The sequence below is a fragment of the Xyrauchen texanus genome, unplaced genomic scaffold (assembly GCF_025860055.1).
Source record: "Xyrauchen texanus isolate HMW12.3.18 unplaced genomic scaffold, RBS_HiC_50CHRs HiC_scaffold_93, whole genome shotgun sequence".
Lineage (NCBI taxonomy): Eukaryota > Metazoa > Chordata > Actinopteri > Cypriniformes > Catostomidae > Xyrauchen > Xyrauchen texanus.
The window spans coordinates 57,501-72,500 of NW_026266940.1; the positions used below are offsets into that span (position 1 = coordinate 57,501).

Genomic DNA, 15,000 nt, shown 5'->3' on the forward strand with positions numbered 1-15,000 from the left:
TTGAAGTTGTTATTAACTGAAAATCTTCCCCTCTTCTGCAGCTTTCAATTCTTCTTGGGAAATACACGTGATGCAGTCAAGCTGAATTCTATGAAACACGCTACACATGAAGTGTTATTTGATTACACAGCTCGGTTCTGCTCACCACATCATAACCCAGTTCACTTCGATTTTTCTCCCTCAGTGTTTCTGGAAATATTCCGCTCCAGTTGTGCTGTCAGCGCTTTAGTTTATTGCTGCAGTGAAGTGAGAACACATTCAGGTTACACACACACACACACACACACACACACAGGTGAACACACATGCATCAGTAGGGCACAGTAGAGACAGAACTCCTCTGATTCACTACTGCATTCGTGTGCATGTCTGTGATTGGTTATATTGCTCAACCACTGCAAAAAAACTCTTTGATGCAACAGAAATACACATGAATGAATGCTGCAATTATAGACACTTTTCGTAATTAGTTCGTGTAATTGCAGCAGCCATAAGTGTAATCTCATTCATTTGGTTGCGTAGCTAGAAGTCTTTGTAGAAACCAAGTGTTCAAACAGATGTTTGTGTCCTGTGTGAACGGATCCTTGGAAGAGATTCATTCAGATGTTTGAAAGCTCTCAGAAGAGTGTTTCTGTGGTTGATCTCTTTTCTCAGTCCAAAGCAAAACTATGTTTGCTGATTATGTAAGAAGCGCTCAGAAAAGCCAGACTTATCATTTGATGTGTGCAGCTCCTCTCAGCTGTTTTCATTGGCTGTAAATGGAGCGTCTCTGATTCCTCAAAACACTGTTTGAGCAGTTTTTCAGTGCTCATGTTTTATGCAGTTTATGTCTTTGTAGGATTTGACGTGGCTGTTAATGTGTGCATTGCCCCATGTGACCGAGAGATTCTGAGAGAGATTATTGCTGTTGCTTATAGAGATTTGATTAAACGTCTTACACGATTAAAAATTCAGCGTGTAAGTCATCCTGCAGTGTTTGTGCTACAGGGGTTAACAACGTGACAAACATTTTTTTGTTGTCCTCATCTACTAAATTATGTTAGGGATAATCCACGGCTAGGAGTGCGTTAAACTATTTTGAGTGCATGACGTGGCCCCTGGAGTCGCGAGTTTGAATCCAGGGCGTGCTGAGTGACTCCGGCCAGGTCTCTCTTGGCCCGGTTAGGCTAGGGAGGGTAGAGTCACATGGGGTAACCACCTTGTCATGGTGGAGAACTAGTGGAGTTGCTGGTTCTCAAGTCAAGTTAAGTCTTGTGTCACTGGTTCTCAAGTCAAGTCAAGTCTCGAGTCACTGGTTCTCAAGTCAAGTCTTGAGTCACTGGTTCTCAAGTCAAGTCAAGTCTCGAGTCACTGGTTCTCAAGTCAAGTCTTGAGTCACTGGTTCTCAAGTCAAGTCAAGTCTCGAGTCACTGGTTCTCAAGTCAAGTCTCGAGTCACTGGTTCTCAAGTCAAGTCTTGCGTCACTGGTTCTCAAGTCAAGTCTTGCGTCACTGGTTCTCAAGTCAAGACTTGAGTCACTGGTTCTCAAGTCAAGTCTTGAGTCACTGGTTCTCAAGTCAAGTCTTGCGTCACTGGTTCTCAAGTCAAGTCTTGAGTCACTGGTTCTCAAGTCAAGTCAAGTCTGGAGTCATTGGTTCTCAAGTCAAGTCTCGAGTCATTGGTTCTCAAGTCAAGTCTCGAGTCATTGGTTCTCAAGTTAAGTCTTGAGTCACTGGTTCTCAAGTCAAGTCAAGTCTCGAGTCACTGGTTCTCAAGTCAAGTCTTGAGTCACTGGTTCTCAAGTCAAGTCTCGAGTCACTGGTTCTCAAGTTAAGTCTTGAGTCACTGGTTCTCAAGTCAAGTCTCGAGTCACTGGTTCTCAAGTCAAGTCAAGTCTCGAGTCACTGGTTCTCAAGTCAAGTCTTGAGTCACTGGTTCTCAAGTCAAGTCAAGTCTGGAGTCACTGGTTCTCAAGTCAAGTCTTGAGTCACTGGTTCTCAAGTCAAGTCTTGAGTCACTGGTTCTCAAGTCAAGTCAAGTCTGGAGTCATTGGTTCTCAAGTCGTCTAGAGTCATTGGTTCTCAAGTCAAGTCTCGAGTCATTGGTTCTCAAGTTAAGTCTCGAGTCATTGGTTCTCAAGTTAAGTCTTGAGTCACTGGTTCTCAAGTCAAGTCTCGAGTCACTGGTTCTCAAGTCAAGTCTTGAGTCACTGGTTCTCAAGTCAAGTCTCGAGTCACTGGTTCTCAAGTCAAGTCTTGAGTCACTGGTTCTCAAGTCAAGTCTCGAGTCACTGGTTCTCAAGTTAAGTCTCGAGTCACTGGTTCTCAAGTCAAGTCTCGAGTCACTGGTTCTCAAGTTAAGTCTCGAGTCACTGGTTCTCAAGTCAAGTCTCGAGTCACTGGTTCTCAAGTCAAGTCTCGAGTCACTGGTTCTCAAGTCAAGTCTCGAGTCACTGGTTCTCAAGTCAAGTCAAGTCTTGAGTCACTGGTTCTCAAGTCAAGTCTTGAGTCATTGGTTCTCAAGTCAAGTCTCGAGTCACTGGTTCTCAAGTTAAGTCTCGGTCAAGTCTCGAGTCACTGGTTCTCAAGTCAAGTCTCGAGTCACTGGTTCTCAAGTCAAGTCTCGAGTCACTGGTTCTCAAGTCAAGTCTCGAGTCACTGGTTCTCAAGTTAAGTCTCGAGTCACTGGTTCTCAAGTCAAGTCTCGAGTCACTGGTTCTCAAGTTAAGTCTCAAGTCACTGGTTCTCAAGTCAAGTCTCGAGTCACTGGTTCTCAAGTCAAGTCTTGAGTCACTGGTTCTCAAGTCAAGTCTCGAGTCACTGGTTCTCAAGTCAATTCAAGTCTTGAGTCACTGGTTCTCAAGTCAAGTCTTGAGTCACTGGTTCTCAAGTCAAGTCTTGAGTCACTGGTTCTCAAGTCAAGTCAAGTCTTGAGTCACTGGTTCTCAAGTCAAGTCTCGAGTCACTGGTTCTCAAGTCAAGTCTCGAGTCACTGGTTCTCAAGTCAAGTCTTGAGTCACTGGTTCTCAAGTCAAGTCTCGAGTCACTGGTTCTCAAGTGAAGTCTCGAGTCACTGGTTCTCAAGTCAAGTCTCGAGTCACTGGTTCTCAAGTCAAGTCTCGAGTCACTGGTTCTCAAGTCAAGTCTCGAGTCACTGGTTCTCAAGTCAAGTCTCGAGTCACTGGTTCTCAAGTCAAGTCTCGAGTCATTGGTTCTCAAGTTAAGTCTCGAGTCACTGGTTCTCAAGTCAAGTCTGGAGTCACTGGTTGTCAAGTCAAGTCTCGAGTCACTGGTTCTCAAGTCAAGTCTCGAGTCACTGGTTCTCAAGTCAAGTCTCGAGTCACTGGTTCTCAAGTCAAGTCTTGAGTCACTGGTTCTCAAGTCAAGTCTCGAGTCACTGGTTCTCAAGTTAAGTCTCGAGTCACTGGTTCTCAAGTCAAGTCTTGAGTCACTGGTTCTCAAGTCAAGTCTCGAGTCACTGATTCTCAAGTCAAGTAATGTTCTTCAAGTCATGTAACTCGAGTCCCCCATTTCTGGTATAAACAAAAATACATTACAAATACAATTCACAAAAAACTATTCATTAAATACACCTCTACAACATGCATCAAGTTCAAAGTGAGTTCAAAGTCATTTAAAAACATATTTTGAAATTCTTGTAAAAAGAAATGTTGGCATGAGTAGTGCAGAATAATCTTTACTTCCCAAACCCGTGCTTTCAAGCTAAAGCAGTGCAGATAAACATTTAATTTGTGGTGTTGCGTGGATGTTATACAGTAACTTGCATCATCGGACACATTTAATCACACACCTATCAGCAAATGCCCCTCATGTCCATTCATTTAATAGAAGTGCTCCATCTCTGCTAAACTGTCTCTGTTTATACTAACAGATGACTGACAGTGTGTGTGTGTGTGTGTGTGTGTGTGTGTGTGTGTGTGTGCACAGATGCTGATGTCACAGTGCTGTGTGTACCATCACGATCTCTGTTCAACACACACTTTCATCGTGTAAATGAGGTCATTGATGTCACAGTGCAGTTCATCAGTCAATGATTTCCTGTCAACAGACACACAGACAGCTCAACCTGGATAAACACAAGCCTGTCTCACTCACACAACTACTGTGTGTCAGAGTAAAGATGCAGATTTGAATAACACACACACTTGGTTCAAGGGAGATTTGTGTGTGTGTGTGTGTTGACATTAGTGTGAGGCGAGTGAATTATCCATGAGCAGAACGCCAGTACAACCCGTGACGTTCACCGGGCCTGACAGCTGTCCGCACAGACACACACTTTCAGGATAAATATGAATGAATGAAACACATAGACATAAATAAGCCATATGAGCGTACACACACAATCACTGATTCACACACATTCACTAGGTTACATGAGGAGAACATCTTGAGTTTATGGGTGACAAACACCTTGTCTGGGTCACATTTCACCCCAAAATCAAAACCAAGAACAAAAGACATTAATGAAGGCTATTTGTTTGGACTATTAAGATGTTTTGTATTGTGTTTGTAGCTTTCATTATTCACAGCGGAGATTTTCATTACTGTAATTCAGGATTTCTTGACGCATTTGAGCAGTTTTAGGTAGAGGTCATGTGACTCAGGTTTATGAGATTATGAGATCTGATTGTCAGTCAATCATCTCTAGACTGGACTACTGTAACGCTCTCATTGCTGAACTAGTGACTCAAGACTAAACTTGACTTGAGAACCAGCGACTTCACTGGTTCTCCACCACGACAAGGAGGTTACCCCATGTGACTCTACCCTCCCTAGCAACCGGGCCAAGAGAGACCTGGACCGAGTCACTCAGCACGCCCTGGATTCAAACTCGCGACTCCAGGGGCCACCTCTGCAAATGACCCAGAATGCAGCAGCACGTCTGGTCTTTAATGAACCAATGACAGCACATGTTACACCCTCCTCGTCTCTCTCCACTGGCTGCCGGTTGGTGCACGATTAAATTCAAGGCTCTGATGCTGCACACAGAACAGTCACTGGATCTGCTCCAGCATACCTAAAATTATTTCTGCAGAGCCACACGCCCACTAGAAGCCTGCGGTCGGCTAATGAGCGCCTTGTTGTACCAACACATATGGGGGTTTTCCACTGCGCGGTACAACTCGATTCAACTCTGCTCGCTTTTGGGGTTTTCCACTGTGGATAGTATCTGGTACCTGCAATTTGTTTTAGTACCACTTCAGTCGAGGTTCCAAGCGAGCCGAGCCGATACTAAATGTGACGTCAAAACCCTGCAGATCACTGATTGGTCAGAGAGAATCTGGAGTTGCGACACGGACATCAACCCGCTAGTTTTAAATATAGCAACAGCGATAGCGTATCATTGTAATGTTCAATGGAAAGGAGGAGGCGAGAACCGGCTTGGCAATATAAATAATATTTTAATGGTTAACTTAAACAAAAGAGAACACACACACATGACGGACATGTCCGTAAACGCTCTCTCTCTCCCGCACCACCGTCCGCAGTCGGGCTTCATCCCTCTCAGAGGCTTAATTAGCCTGAAAAGTGACCGGGTGTGTATAATCACGACCCCGCCCTCCGCCCTGCCACAATCATTTGTTCACGCGACTTTCAAATTGTAAAAACCAAGCCGTGGTCAATAAACGAGGTGCAGACATTCCTCTCGTAAGCGTCGAACGAAACAACGTGAAACGATCAAGTCTTTCAGGAAGTGTCTCAGCGGTCGGCCGCACACTGATACCACCGGACCTCCCAACAGTGAAGGGAAAAGTTTAAAACACTTAAGTGACGATAGAAACATCAAGGAAAAGAGGAAGTGGTTCGACCAAATGGACGCTATCTAGACCCGTGAGCAATGGGAGGGAGAGTGCGCTGGACTCGGTCACGGCGTTGTTGGAGTCACGATGGAGGATGGGACGTTTTGTTACGTTAACTCTATATTCTGCATGAAAGCTTCTAAAACAACCAATTTAACTGTTACACTCGTGTAAAATCACCATCAACAACTGCTTTATGCAGCACAATGAGCTAGCGGCTAACAGCTAGCGCTCGTGTTATTGTTTATTGTTTTGTGTCGCATTTAAGATGATGTCACGGCAGTAGAGGCGGCGTAACTATGGCGATCAGCCTATAATCCTGCCCACATTGAGGCGGCACTAAACAGCAGTGGAAAAGCAAGCTCAGAGAAGTAAAGCGCGTCGAGTCGAACCATAACGTGGAACAGTGGCATTTAAAGAGGCACCAAAACACTTTTCCGGACTTTCGGCTTCACTGTACCACGTTGGTGGAATGACATTCCCAACTCCATCCTTGAAGCTGACTCACTGTCTGTCTTCAAAAAGCGGCTAAAAACACATGAGTGCTTAATCATTCAGCTCATAAAAAGCTGAATGCTCGAATGCTGCTATTCCGATGCTAGTGAAACTTTGTAATGCAACGCTTTTCGTGCGCTGCCTCCTTAAGATGATTCAGCTAATGATGTATTCCTCTTTCATAACTCGCTATGGATAAAAGCATCTGCCAGAGGAATAAATGTGAATATGATGATGAGCAAATATACATTTGGGCTGCTCCATTATGGCAAACTCATAATCAGTAAATGTAAACTGCAGTGGAGGGAGGAGACTGTTGTCATATGATTATTTGATGTTACGTTTGATAGTGACATAAAGAAAAGCCTCCATTGCATCATTAACAGCAGAATCAAGTATTCAAATAAACATTCAACATAATACTTCTGCTGGTCTTCACTGTATGATTATAATACATGAATACTTTCCAAAGCTGACTAAAGGTACTCAAGAGCCGTGAGTGTTTCTCGTGTTCTTGTTCTGGTTGTTTGATTATTATAATGACAGACATCAGCAAATCTGCTTTATCTCCGCTGTTTACCCTCACTTTAGACATCACTCTCTGTGCGTTCAGGTGCGCATCAGCGCGAGCACGTTCAGCACACACACATACGCCACCTGTCAATCATACCTGTGCTCTGGATTCAACAGCAGATTAAGAATATGAATATGAGCCTATCACAAATAAAGCTGCTTATTTTTTCGTTATTGACGATTTTATTAGTCTGCTTGTCCAGTCGGGCTTATATTCACAATATTTCATATTGATGGAAAACATGACATTTTTATATTTTTAAAAGCTACATTATTGGGGGTCTGAGTATCTCAGCTAGTATTGACGCTGACGATCACACCTGGAGTCGTGAGTTTGAATCAAATGACTCCAGCCAGGTCTTCTAAGCAACCAAATTGGCCCGGTTGCTAGGGAGGGTAGAGTCACATGGGGTAACCAAATTGGCCTGGTTGCTAGGGAGGGTAGAGTCACATGGGGTAACCAAATTGGTCCGGGTTGCTAGGGAGGGTAGAGTCACATGTGGTAACCAAATTGGCCTGGTTGCTAGGGAGGGTAGAGTCACATGAGGTAACCAAATTGGCCTGGTTGCTAGGGAGGGTAGAGTCACATGAGGTAACCAAATTGGGTTGGTTGCTAGGGAGGGTAGAGTCACATGGGGTAACCAAATTGGCCTGGTTGCTAGGGAGGGTAGAGTCACATTGGGTAACCAAATTGGTCCGGGTTGCTAGGGAGGGTAGAGTCACATGTGGTAACCAAATTGGCCTGGTTGCTAAGGAGGGTAGCGTCACATGAGGTAACCAAATTGGCCTGGTTGCTAGGGAGGGTAGAGTCACATGAGGTAACCAAATTGGCCCGGTTGCTAGGGAGGGTAGAGTCACATGGGGTAACCAAATTGGCCTGGTTGCTAGGGAGGGTAGAGTCACATGGGGTAACCAAATTGGTCCGGGATGCTAGGGAGGGTAGAGTCACATGTGGTAACCAAATTGGCCTGGTTGCTAGGGAGGGTAGAGTCACATGAGGTAACCAAATTGGCCTGGTTGCTAGGGAGGGTAGAGTCACATGAGGTAACCAAATTGGGTTGGTTGCTAGGGAGGGTAGAGTCACATGGGGTAACCAAATTGGCCTGGTTGCTAGGGAGGGTAGAGTCACATGGGGTAACCAAATTGGTCCGGGTTGCTAGGGAGGGTAGAGTCACATGTGGTAACCAAATTGGCCTGGTTGCTAGGGAGGGTAAAGTCACATGAGGTAACCAAATTGGCCTGGTTGCTAGGGAGGGTAGAGTCACATGGGGTAACCAAATTGGTCCGGGTTGCTAGGGAGGGTAGAGTCACATGTGGTAACCAAATTGGCCTGGTTGCTAGGGAGGGTAGAGTCACATGAGGTAACCAAATTGGCCTGGTTTCTAGGGAGGGTAGAGTCACATGAGGTAACCAAATTGGGTTGGTTGCTAGGGAGGGTAGAGTCACATGGGGTAACCAAATTGTCCCGGTTGCTAGGGAGGGTAGAGTCACATGAGGAAACCAAATTGGCCCGGTTGCTAGGGAGGGTATAGTCACATGAGGTAACCAAATTGGCCCGGTTGCTAGGGAGGGTAGAGTCACATGAGGTAACCAAAGTGGCCCGGTTGCTAGGGAGGGTAGAGTCACATGAGGTAACCAAATTGGCCTGGTTGCTAGGGAGGGTAGAGTCACATGGGGAAACCAAATTGGCCGGTTGCTAGGGAGGGTACAGTCACATGGGGTAACCAAATTGGCTCGGTTGCTAGGGAGGGTAGAGTCACATGGGGTAACCAAATTGGCCCGGTTGATAGGGAGGGTAGAGTCACATGGGGTAACGAAATTGGCCCGGTTGCTAGGGAGGGTAGAGTCACATGGGGTAACCAAAATTGGTTCGGGTTGCTAGGGAGGGTAGAGTCACATGTGGTAACCAAATTGGCCTGGTTGCTAGGGAGGGTAGAGTCACATGAGGTAACCAAATTGTCCCAGTTTCTAGGGAGGGTAGAGTCACATGAGGTAACCAGATTGTCCCGGTTGCTAGGGAGGGTAGAGTCACATGAGGTAACCAAATTGGGCCGGTTGCTAGGGAGGGTAGAGTCACATGGGGTAACCAAATTGGCCCGGTTGCTAGGGAGGGTAGAGTCACATGGGGTAACCAAATTGTCCCAGTTGGTAGAGAGGGTACAGTCACATGAGGTAACCAAATTGTCCCGGTTGCTAGGGAGGGTAGAGTCACATGAGGTAACCAAATTGTCCCGGTTGCTAGGGAGGGTAGAGTCACATGGGGTAACCAAATTGTCCCGGTTGCTAGGGAGGGTAGAGTCACATGAGGTAACCAAATTGGCCCGGTTGCTAGGGAGGGTAGAGTCACATGAGGTAACCAAATTGGGTTGGTTGCTAGGGAGGGTAGAGTCACATGGGGTAACCAAATTGTCCCAGTTGCTAGGGAGGGTAGAGTCACATGAGGTAACCAAATTGGGCCGGTTGCTAGGGAGGGTAGAGTCACATGGGGTAACCAAATTGGCCGGTTGCTAGGGAGGGTATAGTCACATGGGGTAACCAAATTGTCCCAGTTTCTAGGGAGGGTAGAGTCACATGAGGTAACCAAATTGTCCCGGTTGCTAGGGAGGGTAGAGTCACATGAGGTAACCAAATTGGGCCGGTTGCTAGGGAGGGTAGAGTCACATGGGGTAACCAAATTGGCCGGTTGCTAGGGAGGGTATAGTCACATGGGGTAACCAAATTGTCCTAGTTGCTAGGGAGGGTAGAGTCACATGAGGTAACCAAATTGGGCCGGTTGCTAGGGAGGGTAGAGTCACATGGGGTAACCAAATTGGCCGGTTGCTAGGGAGGGTATAGTCACATGGGGTAACCAAATTGTCCCAGTTTCTAGGGAGGGTAGAGTCACATGAGGTAACCAAATTGTCCCGGTTGCTAGGGAGGGTAGAGTCACATGAGGTAACCAAATTGGGCCGGTTGCTAGGGAGGGTAGAGTCACATGGGGTAACCAAATTGGCTGGTTGCTAGGGAGGGTATAGTCACATGGGGTAACCAAATTGTCCTAGTTGCTAGGGAGGGTAGAGTCACATGAGGTAACCAATTTGTCCCGGTTGCTAGGGAGGGTAGAGTCACATGAGGTAACCAAATTGTCCCGGTTGCTAGGGAGGGTATAGTCACATGAGGTAACCAAATTGTCCCGGTTGCTAGGGAGGGTAGAGTCACATGAGGTAACCAAATTGGCCGGTTGCTAGGGAGGGTATAGTCACATGGGGTAACCAAATTGTCCTAGTTGCTAGGGAGGGTAGAGTCACATGAGGTAACCAAATTGTCCCGGTTGCTAGGGAGGGTAGAGTCACATGAGGTAACCAAATTGTCCCGGTTGCTAGGGAGGGTATAGTCACATGGGGTAACCAAATTGTCCTAGTTGCTAGGGAGGGTAGAGTCACATGAGGTAACCAAATTGTCCCGGTTGCTAGGGAGGGTAGAGTCACATGAGGTAACCAAATTGTCCCGGTTGCTAGGGAGGGTAGAGTCACATGGGGTAACCAAATTGGGCCTGTTGCTAGGGAAGGTAGAGTCACATGGGGTAACCTCCTCGTGGTGGTGATTAGTGGTTCTCTCAATGGGGCGTGTGGTGAGTTGTGTGTGGATCGTGGAGAGTAGCATGAGTCTCCACATGCTGTGAGTCTCCGCGGTGTCATGCACAACGAGTCACGTGATCAGATGCGCGGATTGATGGTCTCAGACGCAGGGGCAACTGACATTCATCCTCCGCCACCCGGATTGAGGCGAGTAACCGCGCCACCACGAGGACCTGCTAAGTACTGGGAATACCGTGGAGACGTAGCGCATGTGGAGGCTTCACGCTATTCTCCGCGGCATCCACGCACAACTCACCACACGCCCCACCGAGAGCGAGAACCACATTATAGCGACCACAAAACTAATTTTCACTGTGTCTGTCCAGAGTCACAGAAAGTCATGTTGAAGTAATGGCGTGTCGAGTGTCTTCGGCCTGTGGCTGTGTTTGTCATTTTAGCAGAGCTGCACAGATGGAGTTTAGTTATCTCACTTTCACACAACTCGATGATGATGACTTAAGCTCCCAGACCTCATTTGAATCTGCTTTCTCATGTTCTGTTCTTTAAGTAGGAGATATCAGAGGCACGTTGTCACAAGCTGTGTATCTCAACAACAAGTAGCTTTTCTCTTGCGGCTTAATAAACTGCTTAGATAACCCAGTCTGTAAACAGTGAGTGTGATCTCCTCTCCTCAACAACACACATGATTTCAGGGATCATTCAAGCTACGGAAGTTCTTTTGCCATTTTAATGCATCATGGTTACTCAGCTTTGGTTCTGGTGCTGCATTTCTATATCCATCAGGCCTTGTGAAAATTGCACGGTGTATTAAGATGAAGAATACTTTGGTTAGTGTGTTAGTTGGTCTGTTATAGGCTGATCGGTTGATTAAGTGACACACATCGCCGGAATAATCTAATGAGGTCAGTGTTGTGTTGTGCTGAAGGCTTGCGGTCACTGGGTTAATTAATGGACCTGTTCTGCATCTGTTTGTGTTGCAGTGAGCAGAGTATTTGTCAGTAGCGCCTCCGTCATGGTCTACGATGACACCAGTAAAAAGTGGGTGCCGATTAAACCAGGTCAACAGGGCTTCAGTCGAATCAACATCTACCACAACACAACTAATAACACATTCCGTGTGGTGGGCGTCAAACTCCAAGACCAGCAGGTAGTTTTAACTTTGGCTTGAGCTAACGGCTCATATATATTCAGCACAAGCTGATGGTTATATACTGTAAACTGACTGTAGTCCTCTCCGATAGGTCGTCATCAACTACTCCATAGTGAAGGGACTCAAGTACAACCAGGCGACTCCAACCTTCCACCAGTGGCGGGATGCGCGGCAGGTGTACGGACTGAACTTCGCCAGTAAAGAGGAGGCCACTACATTCTCCAACGCCATGCTGTTCGCCCTCAACGTCCTCAGCACACAAGATGGAGGTAAGCCCGAGGCCAAAGAGGACATATTGCGAAAGAACTAGATTTATTGACAGATTACGCTAGAGATGTTGATAATTAATCAATAATTGATTCATTGTCATTAGCGGTTACCAAAGTGCTTCACACTGCGTCCCAATCACCCATTCACACACACACACTGTCACACACACACACACACTCACAAACACACACACACAGACGTAGTGTTTCCATGTTTTATGGGGACTTTCCATAGACATAATGGTTTTTATACTGTACAAACTTTATATTCTATCCCCTAAACCTAACCCTACCCCTAAACCTAACCCTCACAGAAAACTTTCTGCATTTTTACCTTTTCAAAAAACATAATTTAGTATGATTTATAAGCTGTTTTCCTCATGGGGACCGACAAAATGTCCCCACAAGGTCAAACATTTCGGGTTTTACTATCCTTATGGGGACATTTGGTCCCCACAAAGTGATAAATACACGCACACACACACACACACACTCACTCACACACACACACACACACACACACACACACACACACACACACACACACACACACCAATGATGGCAGAGCTGCATGTAAGGTGCTAGTCTGCCATTGGGAGCAACTTGGGGTTCAGTGTCTTGCCCAAGGACACTTCGGCATGTGGCGAGTCATGTGGGCTGGGAATCAAACCACCAACCCTACGATTAGCAGCCGACCCGCTCTACCATCTGTGCCACATCCTGTCTGCATCCGCAACTTCCTTTCATGTAAAGATGAAGTGGGATCAATGTAGTCAATCATGGAGCGTTCCTCTATCAAAGAACGTTATGTTTTCTACATACACTCGTCCAAAGGTCCAAATTATCCCACGATCCACAACTTGAAGGTTTAATGATCTCAAATATGTGTCTTCTATTGAAGCAGGGCTAGACAGGTAATCTGGCTTAGCGGGCATTTTCCCGGTGGGCCGTCGCACTTTGGGGCCGATCAGGGGCGGAGTGGCCATCGGGAGAACGGAGCGGGCACGTGTGTCGGCCGCGAAACGGGCCGAATGGGCCACGTTATGCAGAACGGACCACAAAATGCCGTTGCTATATGCAGAAAATGTTGGTATTGTGTCCCCTTATCTCCCTAATCTGGAACGCCCAATTCCCAATGCGCTCTAAGTCCTCGTGGTGGCGTAGTGACTCGCCTCAATCCAGGTGATGGAGGACGAATCTCAGTTGCCTCCACATCTGAGACCGTCAATCCGCGCATCTGATCACGTGACTTGTTGAGTGCGTTACCGTGGAGACATAGCGCGTGTGGAAGCTTCACGCTATTCTCCGCAGCATCCACACACAACTCACCACACGCCCCACCGAGAGCGAGAACCACATTATAGTACCACATTATAGTACCCCATGTGACTCTACCCTCCCTAGCAACCGGCCAATTTGGTTATCCCATGTGACTCTACCCTCCCTAGCAACCGGCCAATTTGGTTAACCCATATGACTCTACCCTCCCAAGTAACCGGCCAATTTGGTTACCCACGTGACTCTACCCTCCCTAGCAACCGGCCAATTTGGTTAACCCACGTGACTCTACCCTCCCTAGCAACCGGCCAATTTGGTTAACCCATATGACTCTACCCTCCCTAGCAACCGGCCAATTTGGTTAACCCACGTGACTCTACCCTCCCTAGCAACCGGCCAATTTGGTTACCCCATGTGACTCTACCCTCCCTAGCAACCGGGCCAATTTGGTTACCCCATGTGACTCTATCCTCCCTAGCAACCGGGCCAATCTGGTTGCTAAGGAGACCTGACTGGAGTCACTCAGCACACCTTTGATTCAAACTCATGACTCCAGCGGTGATAGTCAGCGTCAATACTAGCTGAGATACACAAACCCTCCCAATGATTTCGCTTTTAAAAATATATAAAGTTCATGTTTTCCATCAATATGAAATATTGAAATAATTGTTACTTCTATTGTAATTAATTAATTCTATAATAATTAATTAATTTCTTGCTCGATTTGAAAACTTTTAACTTGATCGAATACGCAAATAAAGAGATTTTGCGCGTTCGAGTCGCACCATGGGCTTCATGGGTGGCGCGCATTCGCATCTATTCGTGTCTATTCGCACCTTGTATGCATTTTGTATGCAATCGCGCCGCGCGGATGTTTGTGAATGTTTGTGAACGCACCATAAGAAGAAATGGTGATGTTTCACAGTCGTAAACACTGGACTGTCCCAACTTTACCGGAGCGTGTTCATTGATCATCTGATTTTAAATGACTGTAATAATTAAATTCACAAGGTAAAACACGTATAATGTTTATCTGTAGTGCTTTTAATACAGCACAGGGAGATTATAATGTACAAACACTCATTTTAGTTTCGATTCATACTGTCCTAATTGTTTGGGAATTGGGGTTGTAACACACACGTGATGTGAGTAATGTGATCTGGTGAGCTCCCGTCATGGTTGTCATGGAGGTGTGTGGTTACCCGGATAGAAACGGGACACTCAGGTGAGGGCTAGAAGAGCTGAGCAGGAAATGATGTCGTTCTCAGGTGAGACTGGTTCTGTCAATGTTTCTGCGCCTGTCACACTCGATTCTTCTTCTTCAACATGTCATGTATGTACTACTGCATATCTGTCTGTCTGTCTGTCTGTCTGTCTGTCTGTCTGTCAGCCTGTCTGTCTGTCTGTCAGCCTGTCTGTCTGTCTGTCTGCCTGTTTGCCTGCCTGTCTGTCTTCCTGTCTGTCTGACTGCTTGTCTGTCTGCCTGTCTGTCTGCCTGCCTGTCTGTCTGCCTGTCTGTCAGCCTGTCTGTCTGTCTGCCTGTCTGTCTGTTTGTCTGTCTGCCTGTCTGTCTGTTTGTCTGTCTGTCTGTCTGACTGCTTGTCTGTCTGCCTACCTGCCTGTTTGCCTGCCTGTCTGTCTGTCTGCCTGTCTGTCAGCATGTCTGTCTGTTTGTCTGTCTGTCTGTCTGCCTGTTTGTCTGTCTGCCTGTCTGTCTGTCTGCCTGTTTGTCTGTCTGTCTGTCTGTCTGGAGTGGTAGTGTAGTGGTTAGCGTGCTGTGCTATGAACCTGGCGACCCGAGTTTGATTCCCGCCATGGTCAACACCAGTGATGATTATCTGAACCGGAATTTTTGAC

At 46.6% G+C, this 15,000-nt stretch overlaps 1 pseudogene; it reads left to right on the forward strand.

The window, feature by feature from the left end:
- Positions 1–15,000, forward strand: part of LOC127642855 (ena/VASP-like protein) — a 24,849-nt pseudogene that overhangs the window by 3,623 nt on the left and 6,226 nt on the right.